The sequence below is a fragment of the Anomalospiza imberbis genome, chromosome 7, assembly GCF_031753505.1.
Source record: "Anomalospiza imberbis isolate Cuckoo-Finch-1a 21T00152 chromosome 7, ASM3175350v1, whole genome shotgun sequence".
Lineage (NCBI taxonomy): Eukaryota > Metazoa > Chordata > Aves > Passeriformes > Viduidae > Anomalospiza > Anomalospiza imberbis.
In genome coordinates this window covers 30,137,045-30,151,286 of record NC_089687.1, presented here as the reverse complement: position 1 = coordinate 30,151,286, position 14,242 = coordinate 30,137,045, and the positions used below count along the sequence as shown (strand labels likewise).

The following is a 14,242-nucleotide window of genomic DNA, read 5'->3' as shown; positions in this document are numbered from 1 at the left end:
AACAAAGAAAAAAAAATACAATCACTGAATCACAGAATGCTCTGAGTTGGAAGGGACCCACAAGGATCACTGATTCCAGCTCTTAAGTGAATGGCCCACACAGGGATGAATCCCACAACCCTGGTGTTATTAGCATCACATTCTGACCATCTGAGCTAATCTCAGTGGCATATACACCATCATGTTTTCTATCAGCTTCTACATTTTTTCTTACTTATTTTATTCCCGCCCTTTACAAAATACATTTGCAAACAGAAGTCCACACTTCCACTGGACTCTGGATATTGCAGATTATCTATTTTCCCTCTGGAAGCATAAGATTTTGTGCTGATTTTGGCTGAGGTACAGTTAACTTTCTTCACAGTGACTCATAGAGGGCCATATTTTGGCCGGCTGGGGTTAAACCACTACTGCCCTTTCAATGGCTACTTTTTATTTACCATATAAATAGACTAACAGAAGTTATGCAGTATCAGAAGCTTTATCTCAGCCTGTGGTCACACATGCCTGTGGGACAGGTACCTGTCTTTTCCTGTTCTATCTGTAAGTACTGATTGTCACTGCCTCCCTGACTGGTCAGAATAGGCTCTTCTTGCTCTGAACCAGTCCCTGTTTAAACGCTGAAATATGCTCCTACTTACCAAGCAGTACTATTACTTTAACTTTGGCTTTGAATCACACTATTTCTCCTCCTTCTAAAACAGTGGCAAACCTAAGCATCTGAGTAAATGCTATCCCAAATAATTTGCGGTCTTTCACCACTGCCAAGGTGAAATGGTGCACCTACTATATGCTTGCTTCTCAAGTATTTGGTTCAGAACCCTTTCAAAGCCAATGAGGACATTAAGCAGTTGAAAAACATTATAGTCAGCTTCAAAAATCCTTGCCAGGGTTATAAACACCTTGTCTCTGTGAGCTACTCTTCTCTTTTGCTACCAGTATCCAAATGGATGGATCTAAATAGTCCAACTAGCTGAGCTCTAAATCACATCAAAGGTATCATTAACAAATGGAAAAAAATGATACGGGTCATTCTTGGAGACATTCAATTTCCTGAAGCCTATCTGCATTCCTTCTTCATATTCTTTTGGCTTGAGATCCCTGAGACTTAATCAGAGCTCAATGATTTATTCCCCGGGTGTCTTTAGTAACACTGTTTCCCTTTTTATTTATCTTCTGCAACTGGTCTGGTGCCAGCAGACATTCCCCAGCACCTGTATAATGTTTCAGTGCACTCCCCAGCACCTATATAATATTTCAGTGGATTCCCCAGCACGTATATTATGTTTCAGTGCATTCCCAGCACCTGTATAACATTTCAGTGGATTCCCCAGCACCTATATAGTATTTCAGAGCACTGTTCCCTGGTGTGTACTTTGCAAAAGGCCAAACCTCCTTGATATTCCTCCTTTCCATGCTGTTCTGGCTGAGCCTGTTTTTCCACACTGTCCAGCTGGCCCATAAACCAGTCTTGAAATCCTGGACAGGCCTCATGACACCAGGGCTTTTTCCTTAATTGCTTCCACAAATTTTGAACATCACAATTGCCTCTTAGGAGTTAGATGGGAAGGAGGGAAGGAGTTAGATGGGAAGGAGGAAATCATAAGCTCTCCTGCCTACTCAGATCATGATATTGTTGCAGATCTGTTTTTTCAAACCTTTTAAGTACACTTGAATTCATAGCAATTTTGCACCCTGCTCCACTGCAGGTGCGGATTATCCACTGAGAGGTGCGGATAATGCTTTCAGTCTATTACTAATACATTCTTCTTATCTCTAGATACTCTAGCACCCATCCTCATGCTTTAATTTGGTTTGGGATTTTAGGGATTGAAATTATTGTTCCTAGGACCATGCAGCCATCTGTAAACTTCAAAGCTAACCTTGCTTCTACTAGACAAAGAATCTGCTAGAAAAATTCTGCTAGAAGAGAAACAAAGACGTCACCTTTTGATCACATTACAGCTAATTCCACCTTTAGTATACAAGAGATAAGTGCCATGGACCACCCCCCCTCAAAGATCTCACGCTCTGATGAGGTGTCCCTTGAGCTTGAGGAGCATTGATCTGGTGAGATGACTACAGTAACCAAAATATAGCTACCACAGTAACCAAAATATAGCTACCACATTCTCATTTACCTGTCACCTGCTCTCAAATCTGTTGAATGCCCCAGAAAAACTCATCAGTATCATCCTGGAAACACCTACTTCCAGGACATGTTAACCTGCAGGAGCAGCCATGTGAACCCTGGGCTAGAGAAAAGGAGTGGCTTTGCACAGGAGCACAGTGGTTGCTGGATGCTGAAGGCAATACAAGTGGACAGGATGGTTTTGATGGCCATTTACAGTGTCTCATTGGTCTTAGTGGCCCTTTTTAGACCCTAGCTTTCTTTTGCAATGGAACACTTCCTAGAGAGAAAACCACTGTCCACATGTCACACGAAGAGACTTAAGCATGGAGGCTGTACTGAGGCTATTCACTGTGTGGGCACTGCAGAGCTGTGTGTTCCCACTGCCCAGCCACAACCTGGCAGACTTGGCCTCATTCTGGGGCCACAAGGCTCTATTATCTCGTTTTGCACATGCTGAGGGTAGGAGCTGGGATTATGCACCATATGCCGTCCTTGTATAGGACCAGAACACGGCCACTCTCAGCACAGTCTTTGGGAACAGAGTCTGAGCTCAAATTGGCAGAAGCCCAGGCTAACGTTCTCACTGCCAGTCACCGTTCCTCTAGAAGCATCCCTCTATGGAGCAGAAGGCTTTGAAGAAGACAGGACTTGTGGTGACAAAACAGGGTAGACATTCCACCGACACATAAGAAGAAATTCCTATGGCAACACCACGTGTCTTTGTTAGAGGTGGAAGAGCTGTTTCCAATAGAGCAGTGCATTCCATAAGACCTAATGTAAACTTGTTTTCACAGCTGGAGAATACCTGAGAAAAATAGCTGGGTATGTAGATAACTAGAAAATCAGCCTGAACACATGGAAAGCACAGAATAAAATGACAAAGAATACCAGGATCCCCATTACCAGGCTTTGGAGGAACAACACTAACTACATCAACATTTGTGCCTTGCCCAACTAAATAAGACCATACATCTTCAGCTGTTAAAACTGCCAACTCCCTAAGTTCAACTATAAAGTTCATATTTCTATGAATTTTGCATTTCTAAGGGAATCTGGAATACCAGCAGCAATTTTATAAATTTATAATAAGCACATCCAGGCCCATTGTAACAACAATGTCTGAGTAGCAGTTCTGCATACTCTGAATATAAGTGGATATTAATAGAGCCAAAAGAAAGGGTTAATCATGGTATTTAAAAAACAAAACCACCTCTGCCTATGATTCATTTCACAGACTTCATTGTTTCATGAAGCAAGGCACGTAGATGAGTAAATAATCCTTGTGGGCTCAATTTGAACCATTTGTAGAAATGAAGAAGGCTGGGTACAGTATTTCCTTGGGTAGGGAAGGAAAGTCATCACATTAAGGAAGGGGGTTGGCTCTGTGTGAATAAAACTCAACTGCTACTGAATATACTGAAACATGATCTGAAATCAGATTTGCAGTAGCTGCCAGGAGACTGAAGAGGTCAACTGTTTGTTTTATAAACTGCCAATGTTTTCCCCTCTCCCTGCCTGCTCCAGTCTCACCAGAAAGCAGCATGATGGATGGGAGAAGGTCCCCCTGCTCCTAAAAACCCCTGCAACAGAGGCTGTGGGCAGGCTGTCACCTCTGTCTGCCACTTCCACCAGGACAAGGAACTACAAAATATGCTTAGTGCCAAGGGTCCCTGATTAGCCCCACATTCAGCACAAAGCCATCGTTATCCTTGCTCCTTGGGCCATAATTGTTACACCCATGGCCCTCTAATGACATTTATAAGCTGTGTCTCAGATAATACAACACTGCTTGTTGAGTGGCAATGCTGTATAGGACAGGAGTCAGCCCTGGCTGGAGAATGCCTGCCCCCTTCTGCAGGCAGCAGGCTCTGCTCTTCTGTAAGCCCTACAGAAAGGTGCTCTGCTCGGACAGATCAGGCACCAGGCAGGTTATCAGCCTATGAACAGGGGCCACAGGCTCTCAGCAGAAAAGGGAATAAAATTCCCCAGTCTGAGCACATGAAAGCCTGAAAACTTCCAGGCTTTTTGGTTGAAAGGTGGCTTTAAGCATCTCCCCTCTGAAGAGACTGGCAGAATAAAGACACTGTTGGAGCACTTGAGCTTTGTGCTCACAAACTCGCTGAAGTCCACAGGGAGCACTGTGTTGCCTTTGGTCAGCATTGGATCAAGCCACAGGTGCCAGCAAAAGCCATACCAAGAGCAGAATTTCCTGTGCTGGTGCAGTCTGCCTGCGTCCCACAGGAAAAAAAAATCAAGGAGAAATACAGAGAATTATCTGAAGGGAAAATAATCCTGAATTTACACTTGGGCAAAGCACAAAGCTTTGTCTTTATTACCTCTCTCCCTAGGCAGATTTTTTATTTCCTCTTTCATGTTCACCCTTGAATTCTCTGCTTGCTTTCTGGGGAGATGGGCAGGTTTTGACTCTCACAGTAGATACTACCAAGAGAACAATAAACAGGTGATTTTCACCTTCAGGTGCCTGAAACCTCCTTTAATGTTTCATTACAAGCACATACAGCGGGCTGGCAGTGCACACAGTGCAACTTGAAAAGAACTGCGGGTCGAAGTATCTCACAGCAGAATATTACTGTGGATTTAGCACTAATTCCAGCTTTATTCCTTTCCTAATTCCTGTATCACATAGCCTTATCTACAGAGATAAAGTCCCTTGAAGTGCAATTGCTTTGATGCATGGATGGAAGACTTTTGTCAAAAAAATTGTAAGATTTGCTTAGAAAACAATCACCACTGTATTTAGACCACAGTCCACTCCAAACTCCCCTGACGGGTTTCAGTGCAAACAAGCAAAAGCTTCCCTTGGCTGCCTACAAAAGTCGCATTTCAGACAAGCCTGTAGCATACAGGACATTAACCTCTTGCAGTGTTGGGAGCATGGCCGTGCTCTCTTAAAGCTGAGACCATCACTAGCAGCACAGCATTTGCACACCACGTAGCTAATTCCCTGAGTGCCCTGGAGTATCAGTGTCCCTGAAGGGCACACTATTGATCCACAGCTAGATTATGTTACTTGCTTGGCTTTGGCAGCCTTGCAGCAAAGGGCTGTGTTTAATGCACGCTCTGCCTGGGCTTTCAGGAGCTCTTCAACTCAAATCATACTGGTGCAAGGCATAGATCTTTTGATGTCAAATCCTGTATGATTTTACAGCTGGCAACAAAGAAAATTTACATTTACAGCTGACAGCAACTTTCAGCCAGAAGGATTTCAAAGCACTTTAAGAACTATCATTCAAAACAAATAATGCTGAATTAAGATATTTCTGGGCGGAAATATAGAAAATATTGAACAGAACTACTCAGCAGCTTGGGGTAAAAGGTGAAGAATACGCCATCCAATTGAATGAGTGCAATGAAATTTTAGTTAGGCAGGATGCAATTACAAAAGCTGGAGTCTGTCCAAGCCACCAAGGTTAACTACTCTACTTTTTCTAAAAGTATCATGGGATTTTTCTAATGACCACAAGTTAATGATGTTGTGTCTGAAAGTCAGCACCTCTCCTCTTACAGTGGCCTTTGCAATCATTTAATAGCAACAGCCTGATACCCAATCCAGTGAGAAAACCCCAAATCACCATCCCTACCATCTCAGAAATGTGCTTATCTTAGAAAATTGGGTTTGGAAGGGACCCAGTGAGACACCAGGTCCAGTTTGCTAGAATCTCAAGAAAGATCACACATATAATCATATCACTGATGGTGAGCCTAGAAAGTTTGATAAACCTTTAAGATTTACTTCAATGTTATGAAAACCATAAACTTAGCACCTATCACAAAAGGAGCACACACATAACTCAAAGAGGACTATTAGAAAATCATGCATGGCAAGCCAAATATGGGCATTAACACACAGAAACTTTATGTTGTTTTAACCAGTTTTCCTACCTTCAGATATTGATGTTGGTGTACAGATCTTTGGCTGAAAAAGGTGGCAAATAAATAATTTACAGTTTTTAGTTTGCCACACATGCTTTTGGATTTATCTTGGTCAATCCATTTCTTTTAAATGAATTTTTAGATCATTCACTCAGTCAGGAAGTAGCCTATGTTTTCAACTGCTTGCTAGATAAATCATTAAAAAAATGCAGAATTTAATTGTGATAGCAAATGAAATGGAAAGACTAGAAATAAAAACGTCCCTTATAATGTTCCATTCAAATCTGGAATATTGCTCATGAGGACCAAACCATCAGGAATCACTTGATGGTGAACATGTACAACATTCTCTACTACTAAATATAAAAACTGCATGTGTCAGTAAGCCCTAGGGTATGATCTACCAAAATCAACAGAGGTTTATAGGCTGGTTTCTCCGTGCTTTGACCCTCACACAGCAGATTACAACAGCTTACCAGCTGCAGAACAGCATTTGCACAGCTCGTTGGCTCACACTCCTTTGTTGAGTGTTGATCTGATTAGGAAAATGAGATATTATGACTGACCTTCTAGAAAGTTTTGGGCTATGCTTTTCTTGTGCAGGATATAAGATAAAGAAATCATAATAGCCTGTGATTGCCTGGTCTCAAAAACAATGATATTCTAAATCAAACAAAAGCAAAACAAATCCAGCTCAGAGAAGTCAGGGCAATTTCTCAGAGAGCAGCTCGATCAGCCATGAAGATCTCTACTTCCATCAGTGAACTGAGCACTTATCCTAGAGGATCTATCTTGCGTTAATTCATTGAATTCTAAGCAAACCACACAATAGCTTCACTATTATTTTTAACACTTAGCACATTGTACCATCGTTTGCCAACTTTTTCTTGATGCTAGCAACTAGCTTGCAAGCCTAGTGAGAACTTAATGGGACTGAGACTAGCATCAAGTTTGCCAGAAATTTCAGGTTCTGACACATTTTAAGGTTGCTGATAGACAGTTCTTTGAGTTCTTACTTCTTAATTGTTTACAGGTGAAACAGCAAATCTGATCTTTGCTCTCATGCTAGCTGGAAGTGAGCATACATTTGCGAGTATCTGGCGAGAATTTTTCATCTGAGATTTCATTTCCTGTAGATGAAAAAGCTATCTTCTGGTCCTAACACTCTGATCTTTATTTGATTAAAAGGATTCATTCTGATTTCTTTCCCTGTGATATTGCATAATATCACAGTGCCCTGTCTCTTTTGTGAGATGTCTTCAGAGGTCACTGCTTGGCCCTTCTCCGAGTCCCTCATCTCAAAAGTACCACTGTAGGCACAGGGCTGATTTTTCTCAGTCTTGAAATATGTGAAGATGTTTAAGTATGCAGGCAATGCAGCCAAGCTATATTCAAAGGTCTCTTCTGTCATCTGAACGGAGAATCTAAAACCTGGTGTTAATATTAATCAAAACTGGTTTATGAATGTAAGCTCCTGCTGAAAACAGAGCGATGTGCATATTCCCTTAGCTTGGATCAAACCTTTGATAGCTGAAATATTTTTCAGCTAGAGACACCAAACAGAAACAAAAAGACATTGAAAAGAACGTAGTTGTTACACTGCTTTTTCTCTCAGCCAGGAGGGTTTTATAGCTGTGCATTTGGAGAAAGAAAAAACCCAAACCCCACAACGTTTATGTACCTTGGTATGAGTGTAATAACTCAGTAATAACCCAGCACATAAAAAAGGAGCACACAAAAGGCTCCAGGTGAAACTCTGCCGTGCAGATTGCTTGTCTGCTTTGCTGGGTCACCCTCCAGCTCTCTGCAAAGCCTGGGAGAGGGAACAGATCTCTCTCAGGCTCTGCCCATTAAAAGCAGCACTGACAGCTGTCTTCAGACATGGCTCTCTGTGCTCAAGCCCAGACCTGAACACAGCCTCCAAAGGCAGCACAGACACAGCTAATGTGCTTGGTGAATAGATGGATGGATGGGTGAAAAATGAAACCGTAAGAAACTAAATTTCACTGAAAACTTAAAGTTTCTCCAGTAAAAAATGTCCTTAACCCAAATGTGGCATTCAGGGCAGAAGTTTCTGCTTTCAATGAAAACTTTTTGATTTTTTTGTGCAAGAATTCAAACTTATAGTCTTATTTTGGCTACTCTAACTGTAGCGGTGCAGGCTCTAACACAGTGGTGCAGGCTCACTGCAAACACCTGACTTTTACAGGGGCTCTTTTCAGGGGCAGCAGACCCTGCCATCCATCCCCAGCTGCTACAACACATTTATTCTGTCCTAAGAGCAGGTGAACAGGTATAAGCTGCATTTCACCAGGCACTTTTCTTATATTGGAGATATCTGGGATCAAATTCTGTGCTACATGTGCACTGTGCCCAGTGTAGCAATGCCAGTAGGGTTGGTGCTTCTGTATCTCTACAGACTGTGAAGGTGAAGCAGTATTTACTCTTTAAAGAAGAATATAATTACAGAACTGTGAAGAAGAGCAAGACAGAGGAATAAAAGTCTTTGTATTTAAAAGCTAAAACTATCTGAGGATGGCTGAGAACCCATGTTTGTTAAGAACATTAAATATAAAACCAGTTTTTTGTGACTAAGGCACTGGAGTAATTTTTTTAAAATGAAAACAATACTAAAAGTCAAACTGTAACTTTAAATCTGGAAAATAGTTTTTCCTTTCCCATCTTTTTTTCCTAAGCAATAGGCTCTCACATTTGTGGAAGACTTGCTTAGCAGAGCTTTCTAGGAATCACAGATTGTTCTGCTTTGATTGTATCATAAACATTTTTTCCTGTTTTTTCTTTCCTTAATTTTGGCATGAAAGCAGATGATCTTAACAGTGAAGTGGTTATGGAAGCACAAGTTTTAAACCTCCTAGCAAACAAAACATTTTTGTCACTGCACCTCCTTTCAGACGTGGCTGGAATTGATATGGCCTGTGCCCTCACATCCTGAGCAGTCACTCCAAGAGGCTGAAGTGTGTGTACCCTACATTCATGAAGTGAGATTAACATGCCAAAATGTCAGCTGAGCCACCCTAAACATGAAGAGCCTGCAATCAAAAATGGAGCTGTCAGTCGGCTCAACAGTTCTTCAGACATCAACTTAAGGAAAAGCTAAGATTACAAAGAATTTAATAAATCCCGGGGATGTCTTACTTCCCCAGAGGGAAGAAACCAAGCCCAAGCCCACCACTGAGCTCTTGTCTTGCATCACAGAGTGGGAATCTTCCTCCACCTGCTATTTCTTGCTTCTAGAAGTTATCTGACTTACTTGGGATTTGATCCTTTCCATGCTATCTTATAGTCTGTCTCACCTTGCAAACACACACAAGTGTCTCTGCCTGTAAAAACATTCTCAGAACAGTGTTTTGACCAGCCTTTCTCTCTTCAGGAGTGCAGTCCTGCTTTAATATTCCATCTCTGCCAGAAGTACAACACTTTTCCCTCACTCCCCCGCCGTGTATTTTCATCCCTGGCACCTTCCTGGTGTCCATCCTGTCTCTCTGGCTCTTACAAACACTACAAACCCATACATCCATCGCTTTCTTGCTTTCATAGAAGACCTATAAAGTATATAAACCTTCATGACATCTTCCTGAACGTAATTTTCTGCACCATACTTGAAAAGGGAAACAAAATCAGCATAAAAGGAAGAAGGAAATTACTACACCAAGGTGTGACCCCATAACATTTTTACAGCTTTGCTTGCATCCTGTAGCCTTTTGCAAAACCAGTCTCTACTTACTCACCTTTCTTCTTGAAGAACTTGAACTCTCAGGGTCTTCTTTTTCCACCAGGAGGATTTTAAACCAGTATGGATATTATCATGGAAATAATAAAATTGTCATATAATAATAGTCATCTGGACCAATAGACAAGCCCAGATCTTTTCCAGGTGCTCCTACACAGCACTTCTTCTTTAATTCTGGACTGAGGTTTACATAATAATACAAGCTCCGATCCACAGACACCACCATTTGAATGGGAGTTTAACAGTCTGGTGCATTATTTGATTTCCAAATGCAGTCAGCGCCAGCCCATCATTAGAATCAAGGCAATAATGTGGCCCCAGAGAACACTTCTCCCTAGGCCCTAGTAATCACCATTGGCCCTGAAATTCATGCCAAAGTGTTAGTTCATTCAATATTTTACTCTTTTTTGTTACAGCTTAAAGAGAAGAACGGAGGGTAATTTCATACACAAATGTACAAGAGATTTGGTGCTCATCTGGTGTGAAGAAGGTAATTTAAAAGCTCTTCTATTTAGAAAATCTAAATATAAGAAACTTTGGCCTTCATTTACTGAGATTCTGAATCAGGTCTGGAGACCAATAATAGTTCAGCTCACAAACCATAAAGAGATGCAAGCCCCACTAATTTCATGCTCCTTTAATCTGCTTTCATCAACTGTGTGGATTTTGTAAAAGCACTCAAAAATTAGATGTTACCATTTAGTGAAAGCATTGACTGATTTCTAAAGGGTTAGCTTGCAGCTACTGAAAACATTAGTGACATGGCAAATAATCCAGTGCTATGAGCTTCCCTGCACTACATGAATTCTGCTCTAGCAACATATATATAATTGTATGAAAGTTACTCCATGCTCTAAATAAAGAGAGAGAAAAAAAGCTTGGCCTGGATGTTGATCTGATTCCAATGAGGTTATAAATAAACTGTTACTTGTAGTCCCCAAGACAAACAGTTTGGATATGCTCAAACATCATATTCATTAGCATGGATTGTATTTACACAAATGGAAAAGAAAGTGAGCAAGGCCATTGATTTCATTATAACGAGCAATGCAAAGCAACTGAATGCTGTTAATCAACAGTGTGAGCAATATTGCTTTTACCAGCTTTTTCCAGTAAGTTTTTTCAACATGTATTTTCTTCATTTCTGTGATTGTTATAAATAATTACATTAAGAGTGCTGTTTCAACAAATTGTCTTACAACTGCAATAACCTCTCATGAAGATTTCTAGGACAACAGTTACTGTGAGTATAGAGAGGGCTGAGTTCTGAGAAAAAAGAACCCCAAACAGCTTAGTGCAAATGAAAACACATTGTGTACAGTGGGTCCTGGCACTGTGCTGTGCAGTTACAGAGAGCATTAATGGAGAACAAGCCTGATGACATCCAGCTCATCAACTATCGTCAGTTTCTTGACTAGAAAAACCAACATCATCTCCATCCTTCTACTCCAAGTGAGCAACATGCTGAAAAAGCTCTTGTGAGGAACAGCCACAGTGCACATCAAAGCACAGACATTGTTCATGTTATTCATCAGGAAGTACCGGTGACAAAATTAAGACCGCCACCACGTGTGACCCCTATGCCTGACCAGCATTCCTTGCCTCCTTGGAGAGGAGTGATGCAGAAGACAACTTGCCACGAGCTGAAGTGGTAGGTGGGCACTAATAAACTTGCTACACACTGTCTGAGCATAAAAATCTCACCAGGAAATCAAGTAACTTCCAGCATCAACTTCCAGTGATATCTGAGCATCCAGACTTTGGAGCGAAGTTTAGACAGCTGCAGCAATGACCAGGACTCCTTTAGTCATGAGAAACACTGCAGATACAGCAACACCACAGGGGAAACGAGGCAGTGATGGACAGACCGTGAGATCTGATGCCACCGTGAGAAAGGCAACAAAACCTCAGTTTCTGAGATGACATGTTTTCACCACCAAAGAAGTGCCATTCCTATTCCTGGAGTGCTGTGCTAAGCTCTAGTGGCCATGCTGAACCAATTCTAATTTCTCAACCTAATTTCTGTGCACAAGGGGAAATAGGAAAGGTTCACAGACTTTGGCTTGTTTGACCTAAGGCAGAGGCTGAGAAGAAGTGCAATGGCTATCACAGGATACTGTTGGTCAGGAGAGAGAGGACACGGGTCAGGAAAGTGGAAAGAACTGGGATCAATGGGCCATTTGGTCTCTGCCACTTCTATATGTAGATACTCAGCTGGATCTCATCAGAGGAGATCTGCACTGCAAACTTGGACAACTTCTTTCCTGATGGAAGATCTACATGCAGGAATTACAATGAGATCCAGCTATTCTGTTGGAATTTATATGTTGAACTCCTCACCTCTATGGAAAAAGTGACAGCATTTTTGTAAGGTTTTAAAAATGGGGGGAAAATAAAACACAAGAGAGAAGGAAATGCACATGGAAATATCATTCCTTACCTAAATCAATGGATACTGTTTTTGATAACATTACACTGCTTTACATTTATCATGTGCCCTTCCCTCCTGAATGCAGCCAGTGAAATTCTGACATGAACTCAGATGAAACCCTGCTCTGATTACTCTATGATCTCTGCAAACCCAGGCTGTGTTAATGTTTTCAAAGGAAATGGAAGGTGTTTAATAACTTTAACTCAAAGGCTTCTGTGAAAATTTAGTAGAATGTTCATTTTGATTACTTTGGTGTTCAGCGTAGACAGGCTCTGGTGATTTTATCACAGTCCTGGTATGGCTGAAACTCACTGGAAAGAAAAATCACCCATTTCACTGCTCCTTCGAGAATCAATTGGTAAAGCCCTTTATCAACAGAAAGCAGGGGAGGTGAGCTAAAGCACTGCTTGTATTTGTTCAAAGTACAAAACGTGCAAGTCAGATCTAAGGAAAAATTACATGACAACTGAGTTAGAACTAAGCAAGGCCAACCTTTTCTGTACTGTCTAGAGATCCCTTGTTCATAACCTCAGGCTACTATCAGCACTGTGATGCTTGCAACAAAGTACTATGTGCACATCAGTACTTGATGAACTGAATGAATAAATGTTAAATCCCAAAGCATGATGTTCCTTGTGATCTCTGTTGAAAGCCTGCAACCCTTTAAAACAAGAGCCTTAACTTCATAATCTCTGTGGCATCTAAATCATTATGAGAAACGAGTTCATTTTCCATACACCATGTTCTGCCAAGCAAAGTTATTTTTCCAAACACTTATGTAACTGTTCAAGGGGAAAGACAAGACTGGAGCTAACCCCGAGTGTGCTCCGTGCTCAGCTCGGTCTGATGAGATGCCTTCTGCTAACTGGAGCAAGTTCCTCTTCAGGTTCCACCCTCCTTTGGCTCATCATCTCCCTTGTACTCTCTTGTCAAAGTGCTGGCAGAGGCCCTGAGCAATAAGCAGCTCATCCACTGCTCGGGCAGCACTGGAACAACTGCCTTGTACTGGCAACCTGCTGTTTATTCCCAGAGATCCATTCATGTCAAAGTGCTTTATCAAGGTTCAGACTCAAAGCACAGGAACAGCACATCTGTGTTCAGGGTCTGATCTGCAATTAAAAGATTTCTGTTGAGCTGGGTATTTGGACTGAATCCTGGACCTGCCTTTCCATCCTCTTCTCCACTTTAATCACAGGCTTTCTTTAGGCCTCTTTTGTGTTTTCACTCTTTGTAGTTACCTTGGATGACTGTAAACTGGGCGAACAGGATAAAACACCTTAATACCCAGCACTGTTAAGAGGAGTGAGAAAGCAAAGCAGCATGGCTGCAGAGCAAGGGCTCAGCAAACATGGACAAGCACTCAAATTGATGAGAGAGGACCCAGGAACCATGAATCCAACTTAAAAAATACCTTTCATCAAAAATGATTGTATCTGAAGCACACCTTTTCCCCCCTTGTGTTTCTAGACTGCATTGCTAGCTTGCTTTCTACCACAGAGTGACAAGACAAACTCCTTAAAAGCAATCAAAGAAATCTCAGATCTTCAATGAATCACATGTAGAGGATCCTAAGCTTGTGTATATAAATTCTAAAGACCACAGAGCCCATGATGAAACCACAAAACTTGGCAGCAAATGCCACCCCTTGCTATGCACAGTTGGGAAAGGAGCCATCTTCCCAAAGCATTTATTTACAGCTCTCTTGACAATATTTAGCTATACATGGAGCCATTAAGGCAACATCAGCATTCCCAATGCTTTTAATGACCTCCAGAGCAGGCCTCTAGAGACAGCCAGTCTGTGAGCCATTGAAGAGAAAACCAGCAGTGTGGGGATGAAGGTTTTCTTAGGCCCCAAGGACAAGATGTGTGGCAGCTCCCAACGGGTTTGATTTCCCTGCTGCAGACCCAGAAGGAAGCCTGTACTCGGACTAGACCAGTCAGACTGAAAGCAAGTTCTGATTCTGGCATAAATCAAGAGGAGACAGCACGAGGCCTATGGGGAGCAAAGAAAAGATGGAATCAGGAAACCA

At 41.7% G+C, this 14,242-nt stretch overlaps 1 protein-coding gene across 4 annotated transcripts in view; it reads right to left on the bottom strand.

The window, feature by feature from the left end:
• The window catches only part of TMEFF2 (transmembrane protein with EGF like and two follistatin like domains 2), a 186,616-nt gene that overhangs the window by 71,932 nt on the left and 100,442 nt on the right, over positions 1-14,242 (bottom strand). The gene's annotated exons all lie outside the window — the stretch shown is intronic.